This window comes from Rana temporaria, chromosome 3 (assembly GCF_905171775.1).
Source record: "Rana temporaria chromosome 3, aRanTem1.1, whole genome shotgun sequence".
Lineage (NCBI taxonomy): Eukaryota > Metazoa > Chordata > Amphibia > Anura > Ranidae > Rana > Rana temporaria.
This window is the reverse complement of record NC_053491.1, coordinates 283024332-283048892: the sequence shown is the minus strand read 5'-3', so window position 1 is coordinate 283048892 and position 24561 is coordinate 283024332. Positions and strand designations below refer to the sequence as shown.

The 24561-nt window shown below is 44.7% G+C and overlaps 1 protein-coding gene across 3 annotated transcripts in view; it reads right to left on the bottom strand.

Moving 5' to 3' along the window:
* The window catches only part of FGF18 (fibroblast growth factor 18), a 285024-nt gene that overhangs the window by 100817 nt on the left and 159646 nt on the right, over positions 1-24561 (bottom strand). Inside the window, exon 2 of one of the 3 annotated variants that reach the window (XR_005747965.1) lies at positions 9045-9330. The exons of the other annotated variants lie outside the window; for them this stretch is intronic. The gene's annotated coding sequence lies outside the window, so the exon portion shown is untranslated. The remainder of the gene's footprint in view (positions 1-9044; positions 9331-24561) is intronic. 3 annotated transcript variants of the gene reach the window in all.

Here is a 24561-nt window from a genome sequence, read left to right as displayed (position 1 = left end):
GGAAAACGGCCAGAAGAAGAGTACAGTGACCACCGTGAGTACCTTGCCCGTTCCGGGGGCCTACCACCAGCTCGGTGCACAGTATGGAGACCCAGACTGTCTCCCTGACTGACGGTACTATCCAGGCCGGCTCTGCAGCCTTTAATGCACTGATGCTGGCCATCATGACATGCCAGTCTGCAATAACTCTAAAAATAGACCACGTACAAACAGAAATGGCCCTTATCCATAGGAACATGGATACATTTCGGGACCGGGTGATGGAGTTGGAGAGATGGGTCTCTGAGACAGAGGACATACAGAGGGACCACCATGCGGACTTACCGGCCCTGAAACTCAAAGTCAAAGTACCTAGAGACCAGAGCAGAGGATGCTGGGCTTCCCTGAGGGCACTGAGGGGTCCGATCCCATAACTTTCATGGAACAGTTGCTTCCAACCCTACTACCCAGAGCTAAATTCTCCCTGCACTTCTCGATTGAACATGCTCACCAAATGCCAGCTACTAGAGGCCCCAAGGGGGCCCTGTCACACACTTCCATCTTCAAACTTCCGCACTACTAGCACCGGGACACGGTGCTCCATGTTGCTCGCGTGCAAGGGGAATTACAATTTGAGAATACGAAGCTCCTCATCTTCCCGGACTATTCTGTGGAGACACAGCACCAACATAAGTCATTTGACCATGTGCACGCCATGCCAAGGCAGAATCCCACTTGTTGCTATATTCCCTGGCCAAGAACCCTCCCTGGCTGTTGAACCTGGACTGGCATCCTGCAGACTTTGCCTGGGAACACTGCGCACTATATAGTGACATATCCCTGTCTCACATTGGGGTATCTCCTCCACTCCCTCATTGCCTGGGGGCTCGCAGGGTCCTTGGACACCGCTGCTTCCCCCCTATAAGATGAGGACTTTTCCTGGTGGGGGATGTGACTGTCTTCGGGTCTATGTGGTGAGCTCCCCCAGGGGTCTGGAGTTTGGATGCTCTTATAGTCAGTGAGATTCTATGCCATTCTCGAGCCATCACCTGCAATGTTCCCGGGGACCTGGGTGTTTTCAGCTGCAGGTCACGGAGCAACTCTCGTGGTTAGTGTTCTAGTAAGAACCGATAGCTCATTTAAGTTTGTCCCCCCCCCCCCCGTGGATCCGGGTGATCTACACCACCAAACCTTGCGGGATTATGGTATGTACTTTTGACCATCTTTTTGCAGTGAGTGGTTGAGCACCTCTTGCACATTTGCCTCCATGTCCAGCCAGTGAGCTGGTATTGTTTGGAGATTCAAACCCTCCTCCTGTGTTGGGGGTGGGTGGGGGGGTATAGTTGGATTTGTTGGGCCACTTTTGCTGGCTCTAAGTTGAGTGGTTTTGTATATCCGACTGTACTCATTGAGGTTGTTATGCCTGACACTGCAAGCTTCTCTGGATCTCTCTTTTGCCCTTTTCAGATCCGGGTGTCCAGCCTACTGAGGCTTGATTTCCCTTTCCATTCTTCCTTGCTTTCAATGCAATATAATGTCTTCTCTTAAAATACTCTACTGGAACACACAAGGCCTGAACTATACAATTAAGAGATCCCTGGTGTTTCAGTTTATCAAGACGTATTGGCCCTCAAATCTGTGTGCTCCAGGAGACACACCTAACTGACAGTAAGACCTTTAGCCTAAAGAAGCCTTGGGTGGGACACCACTACCATTCTACCTACTCTAACTTTGCAAGGGGAGTAAGTGTACTGGTCCTCAAGACACTCTCTTTTAAACTTCTTGACCTGGCCCTGGATCCGGAGGGCAGATATGTGATAATCCATGCACTAATTCACCGTCTACCATGGGTTATAGTGGGTCTTTACCTACCACCTCCCGCTCACCTGCTGAGCCTATCTTGGTAACTATACATTTTGATTATGCTAATTTTGCCTGATCTTTTACCTCTGTCCACACTGGGTGCTATTTAGCTGAACTGGTGGTTATTACCCTCATATTCTTACCATGCACAGGGGGTAGTGGTTTCTCCCCCCTGGTGGTTTGATATACTGCCTTCGTTGTTTTAGCTTCTCTTTTCTTTCCTCTTCCTTTCTCTTTGGTTCCATTTTCCCTTCTTTTTCTCCTCCCTTTTGTTTTTCCTTTAAAATTTCCCTTTTTTCCTCCTCTTTTCTATCAGTATTTTTTCTACTTGTCCAAGACAGTCGGACATTGATTTTTCATCACCTTCTTGCCTGTTTTCGTTACTAGTTCCATACTGCACCATTGAGGTCTGGACACCGCTGCTCACCATTTCAGCTACAGAGCTTGAGTCTGATCGGATTGACACTCAGATTTATCTCGATTTGCATAATCTGCATTTATGAAATTTTTCATATGAGACCACTCTATTGGTATGTAGCATGTCTGTTGTGCAAAATCAAGCCATGACTTTGAGGCTGTGTACGTTTACCCTATACCATGTTTACAGTTTTCCATGATGTATTTTTTTATCATTATTATAGAGTTAAAAAGAACCGTGACTACACTGCTTCCTATCTGTGACCCCTGATGACGGCTAAACGCCAGAAATGCTTCGGGTACTAAGCAACAACCATTACAGGAAAGTCTTGGTGTCACTGTTGTATATGTTCTGTTTTGTACTGTGCATGCTGTTTATTTGTCATACACATGCACACCTTGTTTTTGTTGCATGTTTATAATAAACATTTGTAATCCTGTTCATTGTGTACCATTAAAAACCTTTTTATACACATCAGTGTCTGGCTTATAAAATCCCACCCCAGGGGGAACAATTTTCTTGTCTATAACCAAAATATGGGAGGGGTGGACCTCAACGACCAGTTTTTGGCTCCGTACCTAGTTGCCCGTAAGGCCAGATGCTAGTACAAAAAAGTGTCTGTTTACTTATTTCAATTGGCTTTGCTGAACGCTCATGTGCTATACAGAGCTTCAGGACAGACTTTTTTTCTTCCTTGACTTCCAGGAAGAGATTGCCACAGACCTCCTGTATACAGGCGGTTCTGCACCTCACCATTCCCAACCAAATGCAGTAAGCCGGCTGCATGAGAGGCATTTTACATATGTCCTCGAGAGCAGGGCTCAAAATGTCAAGTCCTGAGCTACTAGCCATGCCTCAAGGCATACTCGCCACTAGTTGCCCCGCCCACCCCTAGACACGCCCTTCTCAGGGAAAAGGTGCAGGAACTCAAACTCGCACCACACCTTCCCCCAAAGTAGGGGGGTGGGGGGGTTGAGCGTGCCACAGCAACTGGGTGTGGGAGGGTCCTAAGGGGTCATTAAATACCATGAGGGTGCTACATACAGAGTGCAGAGTTCAGGTGGGTGCAGGGTACAGAGTGCAGGTGGGTACAGAGTGCAGGTAGGTGAAGGGTGCAGGTGGGTACAGAGGGCAGGGTTCAGGTGAGTGCAGGTGGGTACAGAGTGCAGGTAGGTGGTGGGTGCAGGGTTAAGGGTGCAGGTGGGTAGTGGGTGCAGGGTACAGAGTGCAGGTGGGTAGTGGGTGCAGGGTACAGAGTGCAGGTGGGTGCAGGGTGAAGAATACATGTGGGCAGAGTGTAGGTGGGTACAGAGTGCAGGGTGCAGAGTGCAGGTAGGTGCAGTGCAGGTGGGTGCAGAGTGCAGGGGTGTACAGAGGGTAGGGTTCAGGTGGGTGCAGGGTGCAGGTGGGTACAGAGTGCAGGTGGGTGCAGGGTGAAGAATGCAGGTGGGCACAGAGTTCAGGTGGGTACAGAGTGCAGGGGGATGCAGGGTGCAGAGTGGGTACAGAGTGCAGGGTACAGAGTGCAGGGTGAAGAATGCAGGTGGGCACAGAGTTCAGGGTGGGTACAGAGTGGGTGCAGGGTGCAGGTGGGTGCAGAGGGCAGGGTTCAGGTAGGTGCAGGGTGCAGGTGGGTACAGGGTGCAGGTGGGTACAGAGTGCAGGGTACAGAGTGCAGGTGGGTGCAGGGTAAAGAATGCAGGTGGGCACAGAGTTCAGGTGGGTACAGAGTGCAGGGGGGTGCAGAGTGCAGGGTGCAGGTAGGTGCAGGTGGGTACAGAGTGCAGGGGGGTACAGAGGGCAGGGTTGAGGTGGGTGCAGGTGGGTACAGAGGGCAGGTGGGTGAAGAATGCAGGTGGGCAAAGAATGCAGGTGGGCACAGAGTTCAGGTGGGTGCAGGTGGGTATATTATCTATAAATAGCTGTGTACCTTGCACACCCCCTCCTTATCATACCTACTTGCACAGGGGGGGCGCCAGACACTGTCTGAGACTGAGTCCTCCCAGTCCCACTCACACAAGCAGTACAATGAATACACGCCCCTCCCCCCCTCACCTCACTTTGTGGGCTCCGGCCGGCGGTGGACTCTGTCTCTGTGAACACCCCCCCCGCACCTGTTCCGCCGAATATGCCTGCCGCGGCGCCGTCTGGAGAGGAGACAGGAGGAGGGCAGCAATCATCACAGGTGATCCGCTGAGCCGCGCCGCCCGGGGGGTTGAAACTGAAAGTACTATGTAGTGAAGTGACTGACGTCACATCATCACACAGTGCAGTGTGACAGGCTGAGCTGAGGCTCGCCGCTCGCTCTCTCAGTAGGGGATCTGAGGAAGAAGGAAGAGTCGCACATAGACACACGCGGCAGCGGTGCTGGATAAAAAAATAAATAAATAAATTCTCATCGTCGGGATGGTGTCACAGCAGCCCACACTCTGCTGCACCTCAAAATGTACTCGCATTTTGCGAGCAGGCGAGTGTAAATTTTGAGGGCTGCTCGAGAGTACCCCTACCCAATGAGCCCCCAAAGAAGATGTTGTGTCTGTAGAAAGCGCGGATATAGGCGTGACACCCGTTATTATTGTCCACGCTGTCCTGACAATCCTGGTCTTTGCATTGTTGAATGTTTTGGACGCTACCACACACTAGTGAAGTTTTAACGTAGGGTACAGCATTTCACAGACTAGTACACAGTTGTCATTTTATTGTTCTCTCTCTCTCTCTCTCTCTATTGTTCTGCTCTTTTTTACTGTATTCTATTCTGTAATGTTTTATTGTTATTATGTTTTATCATGCTTGCTTTTCAGGTATGTTATTTTTTTATACTTTACTGTTTACTGTGTTTTATTGTTAACCATTTTTTTGTTTTCAGGTACGCCATTCATCTGTAGAGCAGATTTATTTATCTTGACAGCAACAGCATTTGCTTCCACGATACAAAAAAGCAGTGACTCCAGTGCTGTAGGAGGTGATTTCACCACTAAAGTTATAAAAAAAAGAGCATATATGCCAAAGCATGGGGGCAACAGGGGCAGAGGAGCATTTCTGCTCCTAATGCCGCGTACATACGGTCAAAATTCCGATGGAGGCTTGCCCATGGAAAAGTCCGACTGTGTGTACGCGGCATAACTTTTTTTGCGGGAGGATGCCCCCATGCTTTGGCATATATAAATGGTGCATGTATGAATAAAGGTATTCTAATAGTGGGCATACCAACAGGCTGCATGAAAAAAAAAAAAAAAATATATGTCCAACAAGGACCAGCAACGTACTGGAATGTTTATACCAGAATGATGCCTGCGGGTTTAGGTATCATCTTGGTATCATTATTTTCAGCCAGCGGTCGGCTTTTATGTACAAGCAATCCTAGCTGCTAATTAGCCTCTAGACTGCTTTTACAAGCAGTGGGAGGGAATGTCCCCCTGGATATAAACAGCTTATTGGGAAAGCATTTTATCACACTGATCTTGGTGTGGTGAGATGCTTTGAGGGCAGAGGAGAGATCTAGGGTCTATTAGACCCCAATTTTTTCAAAAAAAGAGTACCTGTCACTACCTATTGCTATCATAGGGGATATTTACATTCCCTGAGAACAATAAAAATGATAAAAAAAAAAATGGAAGGAACAGCTAAAAAAAAAAAAAAAAAAAACACCCCTGTCCCCCCCCTGCTCTCGCGCAAAGGCGTTTTAGTGCATTAAAATAAAAAGTGTATTTTTTTCAGAAAAATCGCTGCACAAATACCGTGTGGAAAAAAAATGCAACACCCACCATTTTAATCTGTAGGGCCTTTGCTTTAAAAGAATATATAATGTTTGGGGGTTCAACGTAATTTTCTTGCAAAAAAAATATGTTTTCATGTAAAACCATGGACCATGGGCCAGATTCTCAAAGAGATACGATGGTGTATCTCCTGATACACCGTCGTATCTCTGAGTTAGGCCGGTCGTATCTATGCGACTGATTCATAGAATCAGTTACGCATAGATATGCCTAAGATCCGACAGGTGTAACTGTGTTACACCGTCGGATCTTAACTTCAATTTAAAAATGGCCGCTGGGGGCGTTCTCGCTGATTTACGCAGAGAATATGTAAATCAGCGAGATACGCCAATTCACGAACGTACGCGGGCTCGACGCAGTCACTTTACGTAAGCGGTTTCCCGGCGTATACTTACCCCTGCTTCTATGAGGCGCAGCCAATGTTAAGTATGGCCGTCGTTCCCGCGTCAAATTTTTTTTTACGTCGTTTGCATACGTCAATTCACAAACCCGCTCGTCGCAAGTTACGCTCACGCCGAAACCAATGACGTCCTAGCGACGTCATTGGGAGCAATGCACGCCGGGAAAATTCGCGGACGGTGCATGCGCAGTTAAATCGGCGCGGGGACGCACCTGATTTAAATGCTACACTCCCCCTAGCCGTGGAATTTGAATTCCGCCGGGGGATTTAAGATACGCCGCCGCAAGTTTGGAGGTAAGTGTTTAGTGAATTACCCACTTGCCACTAAAACTTGCAGCGGCGGATCTTAAATCAGATAGATTACGCGGATCTAAAGATCCGCTCATCTATCTGAATCTGGCCCCTTGTCTTCAAGTGGTTAGAAGAATCGGTTGATGTGTGACATAAGCTTCTAAATGTTGTGCATAAAATGCCAGGACAGTTCAAACCCCCCCCCCCCCCCCCAATGACCTAATTTTGTAAAGTAGACACCCCAACCTATTTGCTGAGAGGCATTTCGAGTCCATGGAATATTTTATTCTTTTGACACAAGTTGCGGGAAAAATATATATATTTTTTTAACAAAGCTGTCACTAAATGATATATTGCTCAAACATGCCATGGGCATATGTGGAATTACACCCCTAAATACATTCTGTTACTTCTCCTGAGTACGGAGATACCACATGTGTAAGGCATTTTGGGGGCCTAGCCGCATACGGGACCCCAAAAACCAAGCACCGCCTTTAGGCTTTTTTTTTTAGGTGTGTCAATTTTTGATTTCACTCCTCCCTGCCTATCACAGTTTCGGAGGCCATGGAATTCCCAGATGGCACAACCCCCCCAAATTACCCCATTTTGGAAAGAAGACACCCCAACCTATTTGCTGAGAGGTATGGTGAGTATTTTGCAGATCTCGCTTTTTGTCACAAAGATTTGAAAATTGAAAAAAGAACATGTCTTTTCTTTCTTCATTTTCAAAAACAAATGAGCGCTGTAAAATACTCACTATGCCTCTCAGCAAATACATTGGGGTGTCTACTTTCCAAAATGTGGTCATTTGGGGGGGTTTGTGCCATCTTGGTATTTTATGGCCTTCAAAACTGTCATACGTAGTGAGGCGTGAAATCAAAAATTTGCGCCCTTAGAAATCCTAAAGGCGGTGATTGGTTTTCTGGGCCCCGTATGCAGCTAGGCTCCCAAAAAGTCCCACACATGTGGTATCCCTGTACTCAGGAGAAGCAGAAAAATGTATTTTGGGGTGCAATTCCACATATAACCATGGCATGTGTGAGCAATATATACTTTAGTTACAACTTTTTGTAAACTTTTTTTGGTCATTATTCAATCACTTGGTACAAAAAAAAATTAAATACTCAATGGGCTCAACATGCCCCTCAGCAAATTCCTTGGGATGTCTACTTTCTAAAATGGGGTCATTTGGGGGGGTTTTGTACTGCCCTGCCATTTAAGCACCTCAAGAAATGAGATAGGCGGTCATAAACTAAAAGCTGTGTAAATTACAGAAAATGTTCCCTAGTTTGTAGTCGCTATAACTTTTGCGCAAACCAATAAATATACGCTTATTGCCATTTTTTTTACTAAAGACATGGGGCTGAATACATTTTGGCCTAAATGTATGACTAAAATTGAGTTGATTAGATTTTTCTTATAACAAAAAGTAGAAAATATCATTTTTTTCCCCAACGTTTTCGGTCGTTTTCCGTTTATACCGCAAAAAAATGTTAAAAAAAAAAAAAATCGCAGAGGCAATCAAATACCATCAAAAGAAAGCTCTATTTGTGGGGAAAAGGGGACGCAAATTTAGTTTGGGTACAACATTGCATGACCGCGCAATTACCAGTTGAAGCAGCGCAGTGCCAAATTGTAAAAACACTTCTGGTCCTTAGGCTGACAAATGTTCTGGGGCAAAAGTGGTTAACCAAGAATTGGCATGCTCTCCTAACGATTATACACAGAACACAGATAGCAAAACTTCCGGTGGGAAAGGGTAGGATTCGATTTTGAAACATTAAGCATCTAAATGTACAACTCTGATTCATTTGTCTGTTTTGACATGAGGCGTTTTTTTCAATTTTTTGGTGAGAATTCTTTATATATGTTTTAAGTGTACTAAAGTGTAATGCGATGCAAAGCGTCTAATAATTTTTTTTACCATAAATTCATGCTGTATTGAGCTGTATTGAGCTGTATTGAGCTTGACTGAAACTGCAGAACAATAAAAGAGCTTAAATCCAATTGTGAGTTTATGTATTACTGAAATATTTTTATATGTGAGGGCGCTTAATCCATACTTATCTGCCGCAACAAATGAACAAAAACGCTGATTTAAATGCCTTTAATATTTTTAGCAGCCTCAAACTGTTATTTGTGACTGCACTACACAGGGGGATGTGGTAAATTTGGATTCTAGGAGGTTAGTATGCCATCATCCTTCAGATTACCAGCAGCTGCATTCTTGCACATCTCCAATTGTGCATAAGTTGGTTTACTGACACTCCTAACATCTTGAAAAGATGCAATATAAAATAGAAATAATTTAAATTACCTTTCAAAGTAATTATTGATTAGATGATGACGGTAATCATTGCCTTGCTGATTCCAGGAAACCTTAGATGTAGAAATATGGTCCTCATCTTCTTGTGATTCCATCTCAATATTCTTTAGACGACCTGCATGCCTGGCTATATTGTGTAGAATACAGCATGCCAGGAACTTCCTGTTGACTATACATTATAAAATCATTCAGAGAGATGCAGTAGAAGTGGCTCTTCAAAAGTCCAAGGTATGCTCCACACCGATTCTGGTTTTAAATGTGAGGTGTTTAACCTTCCCTGTGTTGGTGTCATACAATAGGTTACTGGCGTGAACAACCAGGATAGACAAAGGTATCAAGAATCACCTAAAACATTGGTAAGCAATTTACATATTATTTTACATAACATTTAAATTAAAATAGAATATATGTATATATGTATATATATAATCTCCGAAACAGGTGAAGTAAACAGCACGTCGGTAGCTTTAATGTAAAGAAAGGGAGCCACCGCTCAAGGCAGAAAGTGCAAGTCATAAACCTCTACACTGGATCCGAAGCCACGCGTGCTGGCAATGCATATGATAATGCAAAATAAAAGAATATCTGGACAGCCGCACTCCAAAGAATATTGCTTTTTATTGTAAAAGTAAGATCACAGCATACATGTCACAGCAAACAGGATACCAGCTGACGCGTTTCACACTATAGCATAGTGCTTAATCATAGCTATATTTTCTTCGGAGTGCGGCTGTCCAGGTATCCCCTTTTATTTTGCGGTAGCTTCAATGTGCAGTGCAATCAGACCATTACACAGGTCACATATAGAAAGAGAGTTCACAGGATTGCTGCACAAACATTTATTCAAACGAAAAAAATATACAAAAAGGCAAATTGGTAGTATTCCATAGTGACAGCTTTGGGCTATATTAGATAGCGCCCTTCCTCAAAACAGGAACACATCAAGGTATAGCAAACATCTAATATTCTTAGGTATGCATGTGGAATGTATATACAGTATGTGGTGATGTTCTACTGTTTCTTGGTGTAATGACATATATATACACACACACACACAGTTGTGCTCATAGGTTTACATACCCTGTAACATTTAACACTTCTTGATTAGCGTTTGAACACTGCTGATTGACATTCTCAATTTATCTTTTTATATCCCTTTCCTGTTTCATACAGTTCAACTACCTTTTCTCGCAGATCCTTTGGCAATTCTTTTGCTTTCCCCATGACTCAGAATCCAGAAATGTCAGTGCAGCACTGGATGAAAGATGCAAGGGTCTGTCAGGAGTCCAGACACTCATTGACCTTTTATACACACACACACTAATTACAAGCAAACAGATCACAGGTGAGGATGGTTACCTTTAATAGCCATTCAAACCCCTCTGTGTCAACTTGTGTGCATGTTATCAGGCCAAAATCACCAGGGGATGTGAACTTTTGGGTAGTTTGTGTTGCAATTATGATTTAAAAAGAGTAAACACAGTTGACTGATAATAAATGGCTTCAGCCAAACACTAACCGTGAGTGAAAAATGTTTTTGCGTTATTCATATTCTCTAAAAAATGGCCAAGAAATCATAAATTCTGCCAGGGTATGTAAACTTATGAGCATACACATACATACACAAACTATACATCATTTACCAAGTAAACAGCCTTCATGTTCCCTTCTCAAAATCTTTATATGGCCGAGACTGTCAAAGGATGTGTGCATCATGAACCAAGCCAGGAAAACCAGTCACAACATCTGTGATTAACATTTTTGCATCACACACACTACATGTATGTTCATTGAATGATACACTTTCCTGTTTCAGCATATATGTTCTTTAACATTTGGCAGCAATAAGGAAAATAGCCCCCGTAACATTTGGTACGGATGCAACAGAAAAAAGTTTTAGGCAGGTGTGAATTAAGAAAGCTTTCAGAAATAGAGGTGTTAATGTACTTTTTATCAAATAACAAAAAAAAAATTAAATGAACAGAAGAGAAAGCCAAATCAAATCAATACTTAATGTGACGACCCTTTGCCTTCAAAACAGCATAAATTATTCTAGGTACATTTACACCGTTTTTGAAGGTAGGTTGTTCCAAACATCTTGGAGAACTACAGATCATCTGTGGATGTAGGCTGCCTCAAATCCTTCTGTCTCATCGTATAATTACAGACAGACTCGATATTGAGATCAGAGCCATGTGTGCACCAAACCATCACTTCCAGGACTCCTTGTTCTTCTTTACGCTGAAAATTGTTCTTAATGACATTGGCTGTATTTTTGGGATTATTGTCCTTCTGAAGAATAAATTTGGGGTGCCTCTCTAATGGTATGGCATGATGGATAAGTATCTGCCTGTATTTCCAAGAATGGAGGACACCATTGATCCTGACCAAATCTCCAACCCCATTTGCAAAAATGCAGCCCCAAAATTGCAAAGAACCTCCACCATGCTTCACTGTTGCCTCCAGACATTCATTATTGTACCACTCTCCAGCCCTTCTTGAACAAACTGCCTCCTGATACTTCAACATATTTCAAAATTTGACTCATCAGTCCAGAGTACCTGCTGCCATTTTTCTACACCCCAGTTCCTAGGATTTTTTGAATAGTTGAGTTGCTTAGACTTGTTTCCATGTCAAAAGTATGGATTTTTGGCCACAATTCTTCCATGAAGACCACTTTTGGCCAGGCTTCTCTGGACAGTAGATGGGTGTACCTGGGTCCCACTGATTACCACCAGTTCTGTGCTGATGACACTGTCGGACATATTCAAATGTCGAAGGGAAGTAAGCATGATGTGTTATCCTGCTGCATTAAGTTTCCTTAGCGACCACTGCATCTATAGTCCTCAACGTTGCCTGATCAATGGTGTCCTCAATGTTGAGAAATACAGGCAGATACTTATCCATCATGCCATACAATCAGGGAGGCGTGTGATTGGCCCCAAATGTATTCTACAGCAGGACAATGACCCCAAAACATACAACCAATGTCATTAAGAACCATCTTCAGCGTGGAAGACCAAGGAGTCCTGGAAGTGATGGTTTAGCCCCCCCAGTGCCCTGTTCTGAACAACTAGGAACTTAAGTACACAGGAAAAAGCAACATTCCAACTACGTCTCCAGCAGCCATTTGATATGAAGCCTTACCAAGGAATAGGGATGGGCTATCTGTTCGAGTCAAACATGAGTTCGACACGAACATTGTCTGTTTGCCCGTTTGCCGAACAGCAAACAATTTGGGGTGTTCGTGGCAAATTCGAAAAGCCGCGGAACACCCTTTAAAAGTCTATGGGAGAAATCAAAAATGCTAATTTTAAAGGGTAATATGCAAGTTATTGTCATAAAACGTGTTTGGGGACCTGGGTCCTGCCCCAGGGGACATGTATCAATGCAAAAAAAGTTTTAAAAAAAATGAATGTTTTCCGGGAGCAGTGATTTTATTAATGCTTAAAGTGAAATAAAAGTGAAATATTTTTTCTGTGCTTAGAAAAGTCCCTGCAGCAAAATGACATTTCTAAAAGGAAAAAAAGTAATTTAAAACGGATCGCAGTTATAATGAATTGCCGGGTCTCGACAAAAGGCGTATATACAAGTTATTGCCATAAAAAGTGTTTGGGGACCCGGGTCCTGCACCAAGGGACATATATCAATGCAAAAAAAGTTTTAAAAACTGCAGTTTTCGGGAACAGTGTTTTAATAATGCTTAAAGTGAAACAATAAAAGTGAAATATTCCTTTAAATTTCGTACCTGGGGGGGTGTCTATAGTATGCCTGTAAAGTAGCGCATGTTTCCCGTGCTTAGAAAAGTCCCTGCACAAAATGACATTTCTAAAGGAAAATAAATCATTTAAAACTGATCGTGGCTATAATGAATTGTCGGGTCCTGGCAATACAGATATAAGTCATTGAAAAAAAAAGCATGGGTTCCCCCCTTAGTCCAATATCAGGCCCTTTGGGTCTGGTATGAATATTTAGAGGAACCCCTAACCTAAATAAAAAAAAGCCCTAACCTAAATAAAAAAAAGCGGAAGGGTCTGATATTCCATATCAGACCCTTCCGGTCTGGTATGGGTATTAAAGGGGAACCCTGGACCATTTTTTTTCAAAAATGGCGTGGGGTTCCCCCCACAAAATCCATACCAGACCCTTCATGTCTGGTATGGATTTTAAGGGGAACCCCTCACCAAATTTAAAAAAAAAATGGCGTGGGGTTCGCCCCAAAAATCCATACCAGACCCTTATGCGAGCATGCAACCTGGCAGGCGGCAGAAAAAGAGGGGGGGACGAGAGAGCGCCCCCCCTCCTGAACCATACCAGGCCACATGCCCTCAACATGGGGAGGATGTCACCTTGTTGATAGGGACAAGGGCCTCATCCCCAAAACCCTTGCCCGGTGGTTGTGGGGGTCTGCGGGCGGGGGCTTATCAGAATCTGAAAGCCCCCTTTAACAAAGGGGACCCCCAAATCCCCCCTATGTGAATTGGTAACGGGGTACATTGTACCCCTACCATTTTACCCCAAAAAAAGTGTAAAAATTTTAAAAATTACAGAAGACGGCTTGGGACAAGTCCTTTATTAAAAAAAAAAAAAACATTTCAGCGATGTAATCTAGTCTGTCCAGCATTGTAATCCATTCTTGATGTCCCGCGGTGATCCATTCTCCAGCGATACTCTCCACTCCAGTGAGGAACGATCTTGCCTGCAAGGAGGCACCCGCCTAATGATGAGCAAGCTGTTTGACAGTTCTTTTATAACCGAGGGTGGGGCCACCCGTCACGTGGACAGGTGACCCTGCCCCCTCTAACACGTGACTGGGGTTAAAGGTCGATCAGCTGCGATCAGTTTTAAATAACTTTTTTCCTTTAGAAACTTGAAAATTGTATACTCACCTTTCTGTGATTTTCCTTTCTTGTTGCATCTTCATGGCAACATACACCTTTGGGTTGTGGCTCCGCCTCCACAACCTGATCGGACCGCATAGCTATTAAACCCAGAGAGGGCCCCCGTCCGGGTATTCTCAGTATATATAAACATCACCTCAGTTGAGTGGGCATCTGTATGCCGCCATGAAGATGCAACAGAAATGGAAAATTATGGAAAGGTGAGTATACAATTTTCCGTTTTCCTGTCACATCATGGCAGCATACACCTTTGGGGAATTGCTCGCAAACTGGGTGGGTCTGAGCATAAAGTCAAGTTTATTTACATGGAATAGAGGTGTTGGACTGAATAATTGCTCGTCCAAACTCTGCCGTAGACAAAGCAGAGTCCACCTTGTAATGAGATATAAAGGTGTTTCTAGATGACCAAGTCGCTGCTCGGCAGGACACCCTGCAGTAGGCCGCCCAGGGAGGTCGCCATGTGCCTTTAAGCCCTCAGGTATTTGTGTTTGACTCAGTGAGTAAGCCTTTTTGACAGTCTTCACCAACCATGCTGCGAGGGTGCGGGAGGTTGCCGTTTACCCTCTCCTAAAGCAGTGTGGGATAACCAGGAGGTTTTCAGACTTCGTAAGGTCGTTGGTTGCCAAAAGGTACGCCAGGATGCTGGTTCTCACATCCAGCGGATGCGGTTTCTCTTGTTCTGTGGAGAGAGCAGGAAAGTTAACCCCCTGATTGAAGCTGTATTCAGCTGAAGGAGAGTTGTGAACCATGGCAGCCTCAGCCAAAAAGTAAGGACTGTGATTATTGTAGATGCTGGCTTCTTGAGCCTGAGAACAAATCTTGGTATGAGAGGTGTCGGGGAAAAGATGTAAGCCAGACGAAGGTTCCAGTCGTGCTGTAGGCAGTCAGTCCTCTCCGCTTATGGGCAGGGGGTTCTTGTCAGATACCTCTGGTACTTCACGTTGTCTGGTGTTGCTGCTAAATCTATATACGGCATGCCCCAAGTTTGGTTATGAGGGAGAATGCTTGGTGGCTCAGAGTCCATTCGTTGTTGGAAACAAATCTTATGCTTAGCGTGTTGGCCAGCTGGTTCTGGGCTCCTGGGACATACATCTCCCTAAGCCACGAGAGGTTCAACTGCGCCCACTGGAAGACTGGGTGAACTTCCTGCATCATGGAGCGACTTCTGGTGCCACCTTGCCTGTTGATATAGGCGACTGCCACCCTGTTGTCTATCTTCAACAGGACATCTTTCCCCTTTAGAAGACTGAAGGCCAGGAGGGCTTGGAATGCTGCTTTCATTTCTAGGATGTTAGATACCACCTCCTGTGTCTCGAATGGCCAACAGCTTTGGACTGCAAAGTGCTGGTAGTGCGCTCCCCAGCCCTCCCTGCTGGCGTCCGAAGGGATCACCTCCCGGGGAGGGAATAGGGAGGGACTCAAACTGGTAGAGGAATTGAGAATGAATTGGGACAAGTAGGTGTCTGATAAACCTACAGAGCATCCAGTCTCCCAGCTTTATGAATAATGTAATTGATTGGAGGTTTTCCCGTCTTGCACAACTCCAACTTTCTGTGCTTGTTTTTTTAAACTGGGCACAGATTACCTGATTTTTTTTTTTTTTAAACAGCTAAAAACTGGATCAGAATGTTTTTCTTTTCCATCAACGCGGGTAGCCTGGCTGACTGGAAGATATTGAAAGGTGGACTTTCCACATCTCAAAGTTATATGATTGTTATGCTCAATGAATTATGCCCCTGCATGGGTGAGTTTGTCATGATCTTATACTTTTCCCAATAAGAATGATTGCACCAGAAAGGTGGACCTCCCTTAAAGCGGGGGTACACCCTAAAAAAAAATTCTAACATTACATCCAGCATACTAATGACATTTACAGTATACAGGTCTTTTTTTTTTCGCCGTACATACCGTTATATTGTGATTTTCTCCCCAGCTTCCGGGTTCTGATTCCCGCGGGACTGGGCGTTCCTATGCCTGGGTTAGATGATTGACGTCTGGTGAAACAGTTCCCATGTCGCACAAGGCGCGTCAACAGATTTCCATAAATAGCCGAGCTGCGAGTCGGCGCTATACGGCGCCTGCGCTCGCCGTGTAGAGCAGACTGCGCAGGCGCCGTATAGTGCCGACTCGCAGCTCAGCTATTTACGGAAATCTGGTGACGTGCCTTGTGCGACATGGGAACTGTTTCACCAGACGTCAATCATCTAACCCAGGGATAGGAACGCCCAGTCCCGCGGGAATCAGAACCCAGAAGTCGGGGAGAAAATCACAATATAACGGTATGTACGGCGAAAATAATAAAAAAGACCTGCATACTGTAAATGTCGTTAGTATGCTGGATGTAATGTTAGAATTTTTTTTTAGGGTGAGCGCCCGCTTTAAATTTCCACCAGTGTTACACCAATATAGCTGATATGGCCCACTGATCCTGATGGTTTTCCATCCAGGTATGTGCGTGAAGCTTCACACAGGCACCCTCTGGATTAGTGCGCCCCTAAAGGGACTTCCGCCGTTCTTTCAAGACAGGAGCCTTAGATCTTTAAGGCTTCAATATTGAAGATTGGGTACTTCTCCAGTTCATTACTAATCTTTTCCCCGGTCCATATGATTTTGTATCCGTGTATCCACTTGGCGGGTTGCCACCTGTATGCTGGAATCATTTTTTTTTGTTTTTTTTTGTCAGATGATATTCACCCTGACCTGCTATCGGTCATTCTTGAGATGGCTGTATCTTGTCTATTCCCACATAGATTGGATCGGTGTTCTGGTGTCTTGCACCATTTCTTTTTTTTTTAACAGGATCCACCAACCATGGCTTTAGCCATAATGCACTTCTTGCCGTGACAGCAGGGAACACAGCTCTTGAAAAAACATTGATTGATGTCTGACATGTCCACCACAAAGTATGCCGCCAATTTCAGCTCTTACAAAGCTGTTACCACCTTGTCTCTTCACTTCTTCCAGAAGGGCTTATTTAAAGGATTACTCCACTTTTGCAGAGCTGCAATTTCCTGTAAAAAGCAATGAAACATGCCTATCTGGAGGTGCCCTGTACACAGAATGTGCACAGAACACCCCCTGAAACATAATTTCCTGCTTGTATGATTGTGGGCCAGTTATATCGACGACATCCTCCTCCTATGGGACGGCACCGAAGATGACTTGACCCACTTCATGAGCGTTTTAAACACGAATGATCGTGGAATCTCGCTGAGCTATGAGTCTAGCCAGATACAAGTCAATTTTTTAGATCTAGTGATCTCGGTGGATGGGGAGAATTTTCAGACGGCAACCCATTTCAAGTCGACAGACAGAAATGCATATATCTCTAGGGATAGCTGCCATTATGCTCCCTGGCTTGATTCCATCCCAAAAAGCCAATATTTGCGCATTAAGAGGAACTGCACTAAGCAGACATCGTTTGTGCAACAAGCAGACGTATTAACACATCGTTTTTTAGCGAAGGGGTACAAGCCGGATGACCTATCCAGTGCTCTGGAGCATGTGACCCAACTGGACAGGGGTACTTTACTTGAAGATAAGCCTCGTGACAAGTCCGGCAAATTCAAATGCCCCTTTATCACAGATTTTTCCTGCCAGCATGGTGGGATTAAGCACTTAATGTCCAAACACTGGCACATTCTCAGGAGTGACAATGTTTTGGGTAGTCTATTACCAGACAGGCCGCAGGTAGTTTTTAGGGGTCTCCCTTCCTTGAGAGATAAGGTGGCTGGTAACATAATGAATCCCCCTAAAATTCCTTCGATGTTCTTGGCAGGACTGACAGGTTTCTATAAGTGTGGTCGGTGTCAGAGCTGTAGCATTAATATCCGCTCTAAGAAAAGGACAGTGGAGTTTAGCTCCAGTTGCACTGGTAGACGGTTTTCGATTAAGCCTTTTATCACGTGCTCCACAGTCGGAGTTATTTATTTACTAATATGTCCGTGTGGTTTACAATATGTGGGGAGGACTAAACGCCCCCTACATGTGCGGCTAAATGAGCACATCGCGAATATCAGAAGTGGTTTCACAGAGCACTCCGTATCCAAGCATTACCTTACCGCTCATGACTGTAATCCCAAGGATACTATATTCCTTGGGATTGACAAATTTACCGCTCATTGGAGGGGGAGTGACTTGGTCAGGTCTATATCCAGGACCGAGATGTCCTGGATACACAAAATTAAGTGCTATACACCTTACGGTTTGAATATTGAGGTAGACCTAAACTGCTTCCTGGATAATTCATAATTTTTTGTGTAATTTTTTGTGTCATTTGTCATAGAAGGCTATTTTAGTTATATGAGTTGCTATCTCCACCTACCTCAATATGTAATTGCCCTTCAATGTCGACACAATTTAATACCCTCTTTGTTTGAAAGAAAAAATCTAGAGAGTCTGTGCTGATGGGGCACTTTAGATCACGGACTATTCCATTGACTAATGTGATATATTTTGTTTTTACTGTTCATATTCAGTGTAAATATAGATGTCTAGTTTTATATGTGTTATTGTTGTATAGTCTGTCCCTTCAATTTAGCTAGGACTGCTTACTGTATTTATTATATATGTCATTTATATACATGGGGGTGTAGACAACCTGGGGCAGATCCGGGTGATCACATTTTCCATATGTTTTTGTTTGGTTTTAAATTTTGGATGACCGGTTAAGACGGGGATCAATGCGCTGGTAGCATTGTATTTTGGCTATATTTTTATGAGTAATATACATTTTCATATTTGCCTTATTTCCCTATGATCTTCCGGCTTTCAAGACTGCGCGTTTTAGTAGTGGTCTAAAAACGTTATTTTTGTGTCAGGGGGAATGTATATACTTTTTCCCTTACTGTGGCAGCGGTTTGCATTAGCAGGCGTTGCAGGTTTCCAGGAGTCAAAATGGAGGATGAGCGATTGTGATTGGATCTGCCCTCGGGTTGGCCCCGCCCCTTTGTTTGTTTTATGTGCGGTGAGTTGGGGCGTCTCCTTACCCCGTGAACACGTCCCTATCGTGACGAAACGTCGGGAGGAGACGCCCTGACGTTACCGCGTTTACTAGTGTAAGGATCCGGATACTCCGGACGTACGCCAACACACAGTCCGGCCGGCTGTGTTTTTTGCTCTGCTGTTTCTACTTTTTATGCCCGCTTGATGCCAATTTTAATCTTCGGAATGTAAGTAAGCATTCGGCTGTTCAATGTTTTAAATAAATCAGCGCAGTATTACGCTATATTCCCCTCTTGGTGTTTCTTTACATATCTGTGGAGCTTGGATTCAAACGGTGATTACTAATGAATGGAGAGTTCCCCTATTGTGATATCGCTAGTTGAAGATAACCATTTGGGCTGCTGCTGGATCTGATTTTTTATGCTGTATATTTACTGAATTCTGGTAAGAGTCACTATTATCTGTGGTGGAGGTCTCCTGTTTGTTCTGAACACAGCGTGGTTGTCATCACCGTTACCTGAGATTTCTTTCATCACTACACCTGTGGACTGCTTTAAACCTTTTGGCTGGCCTAGATTGTTAAATTGTGTATATCAACTGCAGAAACATTCATGATATCCAATAGTTATTTACAATCTATATTCACACTACTGGTGGTTTTTCACCACCATATTTTGAACTGTTTCTAACTTATGGTTTGTTAGTCACTGGTGGTTCATTACATCACTCTAAATTAGCGCAACTTCCTTTTTCTACTCTGCTTGTATGACTGGCTCACTGATTTTCCCAGAAGTCTGCACCAAGATAGAAGCCAGATTTTGGCATCTACAGCGATACATTTTTTATTTTGATAAGATACTCCCAATAGGGAATCATGTCTAAAGGAATGCAGACCCTGTTACTTTCCAGAGTCCTGCAGGTGCAGCAGCTGGTTGATAATTATGAAACATTCCCATTAAACTCACTCAGCACATGGGCTGGTTACTGCTGGTGTGCCGGCACCTGCAGATGCTACAGTGGCCCAGATTCAAGAAGCACTTGCGCCCGCGCAACCATAGGTTGCGCGGCGCAAGTGCTTACTTGCTCCGGTGTAACGAGTGCTCCTGATTCAGGAACCTCGTTACACCGAATGCAGCCTAGGATGTGACAAACATAAGCCTCCTTATGCCTTCACATCCCAGGCTGCATTCTTGCGTTGGCCGCTAGGGGGCGCGGCCTTTGTGATCGGCGTGTAGTATGCAAATTGCATACTACCACCGATTCACAAAAGTTGCGCGGGCCCTTCTCACGCAAGGTACGGAGTTTCCGTACGGCGCCTTTAGCATAAGGTTGCTCCTGCTATAGCAGGCGCAGCCAATGCTAAAGTATAGCTGCGCCTCCCGCTCGCGACGTTCAAATTTCACGTCGTTTACGTAAGTGAACCGTGAATGGCGCTGGACGCCATTCACGTTCACTTACAAGCAAATGACGTCCTTGTGACGTCATTTGCCGCAATGCACGTCGGGAAAGTTTCCCGACGGAGCATGCGCTGTTCGCTCGGCGCGGGAGCGCGCCTAATTTAAATGATTCCCGCACCCGGCGGGATCATTTACATTAGGCAGCCTTGCGCCCGGCTGCTTAGCATATTGCCCGCGCAATTTACGAAGCAACTGCTCCGTGAATCGCGGGCAAAGCGCAATATTTGCGTGGGCGCAGAGAAAAAAATTTGCTCTTTGCCCACGCAAATATTGCGTGATTCTACTTGAATCTGGGCCAGTATGTAGAAGCACTTCAGATCTAGATCAAATCTTTGGACTAGAGCCTCCTTGAATGTGACAGTAAAGTAGCATGTCTTGCCAGCTACATTAATAATGCAACAGAAAAAAACAAAAGGCTGACGCTGCACTAGCATAAAGTGATAAATGAAATTAACCGTAAACAAGCTGCTGGCACTAAAAATTGTGTACAACAATTTCACAAAACATAAAAAAAGAAAAAAGGAGTGCAGCGCTGATGAGTGATAAATGTATAGTTCATGAAAAATGTAAATAAAAGTTCATTCTGGAGTGAACATTGAAAACCAGAAAAATAAGGAGAGGTTAGGTGTATTGTAGAAATAAGACCTCAGAAACCGTGAAGTGAAAGAATCAAGTGACTTAGGCCCTTTTCACACTACAAAATAAATCCGTTTTAATAATCCGTTTTAAAATCCGTCAGATAATGTTAAAAAACTGAAGTTATACGTCCTTTATAAAATATCATTAAAGTCTATGGGATTTTTTTATGTTCCGTAAAGATCCGTAATAGTCCGTTATAACGTACGGACGTTAGTTATAACGGAATATGTGACGGGTCTTGCACTATTTTTTGTCAATTTTTTGTCCGTTGCAAGTAACGGATATATTAACGTCCGTTATATTTTAACATTGAAGTCTATGGCACATGGACGTTAGTAAATGTCTCCGTAAATGTCCGTTATGTTAACGGACGTTAATTTTACTGAGCATGGATATTCAGGGGAACCCCGCTGTCAATTTAAAACAAAAATGACGTGCGGTTCCCGGTAAATATCCATAACCAGACCCTTCAGGTCTGGTATGGATATTCAGGGGAACCCCGCCGTCAATTTAAAACAAAAATGACGTGCGGTTCCCCCTAAATATCCATAACCAGACCCATTATCCGAGCACGTTGACCTGGCCGGCCGCAGAAAAGGGGGGGGGACAGAGTGCGGCCCCCCCTCTCTCCTGAACCGCACCAGGCCACATGCCCTCAACATGGGGAGGATGTCCCCATGTTGATGGGGACAAGGGTCTCATCCCCACAACCCTTGCCCGGTGGTTGTGGGGGTATGCGGGCGGGAGGTTTATCAGAATCTGGAAGACCCCTTTAACAAAGGGGACCCCCAGATCCTGACCCCCCCCCTGTGTGAAATGGTAATGGGGTACACTGTACCTCTACCATTTCACGAAGGAAGTAAAAAGTATTGTAAAAAAAACACACTGACACAAAAGAATAGGAAAGGTCTTTCCTCTTCTTGGTCTTCCCCAGTGACGTAGCAGAGGTACGTCAGAGGGGGCAGGGTCACGTGACGGGTGGCTCTGCCTCCTCTATATAAGAAATGTCACAGCTTCAGCCGCTCATTCGCTGGGCTGTGCCCAGCGGTGAGAGGAGGTCCGGGATGCTGCTGCGCCGGATGGATGGATCTTCACATCGCCGGAGCGGAGATCACCCGACGCTGGATCTTCTCATCGCGGGAGATCACCCGCACCCGTCGCAGGATCAGGACAACGCAGGAAGCCGGGAACGAGTGGATTTTTCAGCGCTGGAGTTTTTTTTTTTTTTTTTTAATAAAGGACTTTATTCTTTTGTGTCAGTGTGTTTTTTTTACAATACTTTTTACTTCCTTCGTGAAATGGTAGAGGTACAGTGTACCCCATTACCATTTCACACAGGGGGGGGTCAGGATCTGGGGGTCCCCTTTGTTAAAGGGGTCTTCCAGATTCTGATAAACCTCCCGCCTGCATACCCCCACAACCACCGGGCAAGGGTTGTGGGGATGAGACCCTTGTCCCCATCAACATGGGGACATCCTCCCCATGTTGAGGGCATGTGGCCTGGTGCGGTTCAGGAGAGAGGGGGGGCCGCACTCTGTCCCCCCCTCTTTTCTGCGGCCGGCCAGGTCAACGTGCTCGGATAATGGGTCTGGTTATGGATATTTAGGGGGAACCGCACGTCATTTTTGTTTTAAATTGACGGCGGGGTTCCCCTGAATATCCATACCAGACCTGAAGGGTCTGGTTATGGATATTTACCGGGAACCGCACGTCACTTTTGTTTTAAATTGACGGCGCGGTTCCCCTGAATATCCATACCAGACCTGAAGGGTCTGGTTATGGATATTTACCGGGAACCGCACGTCATTTTTGTTTTAAATTGACGGCGGGGTTCCCCTGAATATCCATACGACTTCTGGAGCTGGACTTCAAGAAAGGGTGAAATGTTTTTTATTAACGGACGTTAGAAAGGAATGATATAACGGATGTATACGGATATATAGGGATAAACATTATCCGTTTTCAATAAAGGAAGAATGGTAAAATATTTATCCGTATGTATCCGTTATTAAATCCGTTAATAAACGTCCGTTAATAGGTGTAATACGGATATTATAAAACGGACATACAATCCATAGTGTGAAAGAAGCCTTAGTCCAGCATCATTTCTTGTGGAAAAAAAAAAACAGCTGCAAAACAAGCAATGTGATGAACTCCTAGTTGCAGTTAGTGGGATAGATTTCCGCAGTACACCCGTGAGATAAGATTGCCTGCTTACCAAAAAGGAAGACTGCTTTGCATCAGTCTCATGGAGCCTGTGGGAAGTATGGTCTCCCTATAACCAATCCGTCTAGATGATCAGAATGGAGCTCAGCATAGGGTCCTGCCGGTCATGGAGGGAGGCGGGGGCCGGGTGTCCCGCACAATGTTGATATCGGAGGCTATATCAGCCTCCGATATCAACATTGTGTGGGACACCAGGCCCCCGCCTCCCTGACCGGCAGGACCCTATGCTGAGCTCTATTCTGATCATCTAGATCAGTGGTTCTCAACCTGGGGGTCGGGACCCCCTCGGGGGTCAAATGGCGATTTGCCAGGGGTCACCAAATCCTGGGCTGTTCCCAAAGTCCACACCACTCTCCAAACCTTTTTGCGACCGAGCCAGAAACATAGTGAGTAACACTACTTGTGATTATAGTTGCTATTAAAAGTCTCCACTACAGTTCTCAGATCAGAAGATGACCTTGATCAAGAGCACCTAAGTTGGCTGATCAGAACTCCCCGCCAGCACTGCCGCTGATCCCACCCCTCACCAACCCTTCCACTGATCCCACCCCCCACCAGCACTGCCGCTCATCTCATTCCCTCCACCAAGAGAAGAATACAAATAGAGAATACATGGAAAGGAGAGAAAAAGAGGGAGGAACAAAGTAAAAAGGGAGAGAAAGAATAATAGAAAGAACAAGAAGCTAGAGAGAGATGGGAAGAAAAAAACAAAAAAATTAGGATATAGAGAGATAAAAGGGAAAGAAAGAAGAACAAAGAGAGTGGTACATCCTAAAATGTACCATAAGGGGTTTTAATACTGTACTAGTGGAAGGGACCCAGGGAGCACTACGTGGGTTAGGGGCGCAAATTACTTGGCCTACCTTGGGTGCTGACAACCCACGCTATGAAAATAATTTTGTTGTTAGGGGTCCCCACAACTTTGGAAAATATATCAAGGGGTCACGCCACTAGCACGGTTGAGAACCACTGATCTAGATGGATTGGTTATAGGGAGACCATACTTCCCACAGGCTCCATGAGACTGATGCAAAGCAGTCTTCCTTTTTGGTAAGCAGGCAATCTTATCTCTCAGGTGTACTGCGGAAATCTAACCCACTAACAGCAACTAGTTCATCACATTGCTTGTTTTGCAGCTGGTTTTTTTTTTCACAAGAAATGATGCTAGACTAAGTCACTTGATTCTTTCACTTCACGGTTTCTGAGGTCTTATTTCTACAATACACCTAACCTCTCCTTATTTTTCTGGTTTTCAATGTTCACTCCAGAATGAACTTTTATTTACATTTTTCATGAACTATACATTTATCACTCATCAGCGCTGCACTCCTTTTTTCTTTT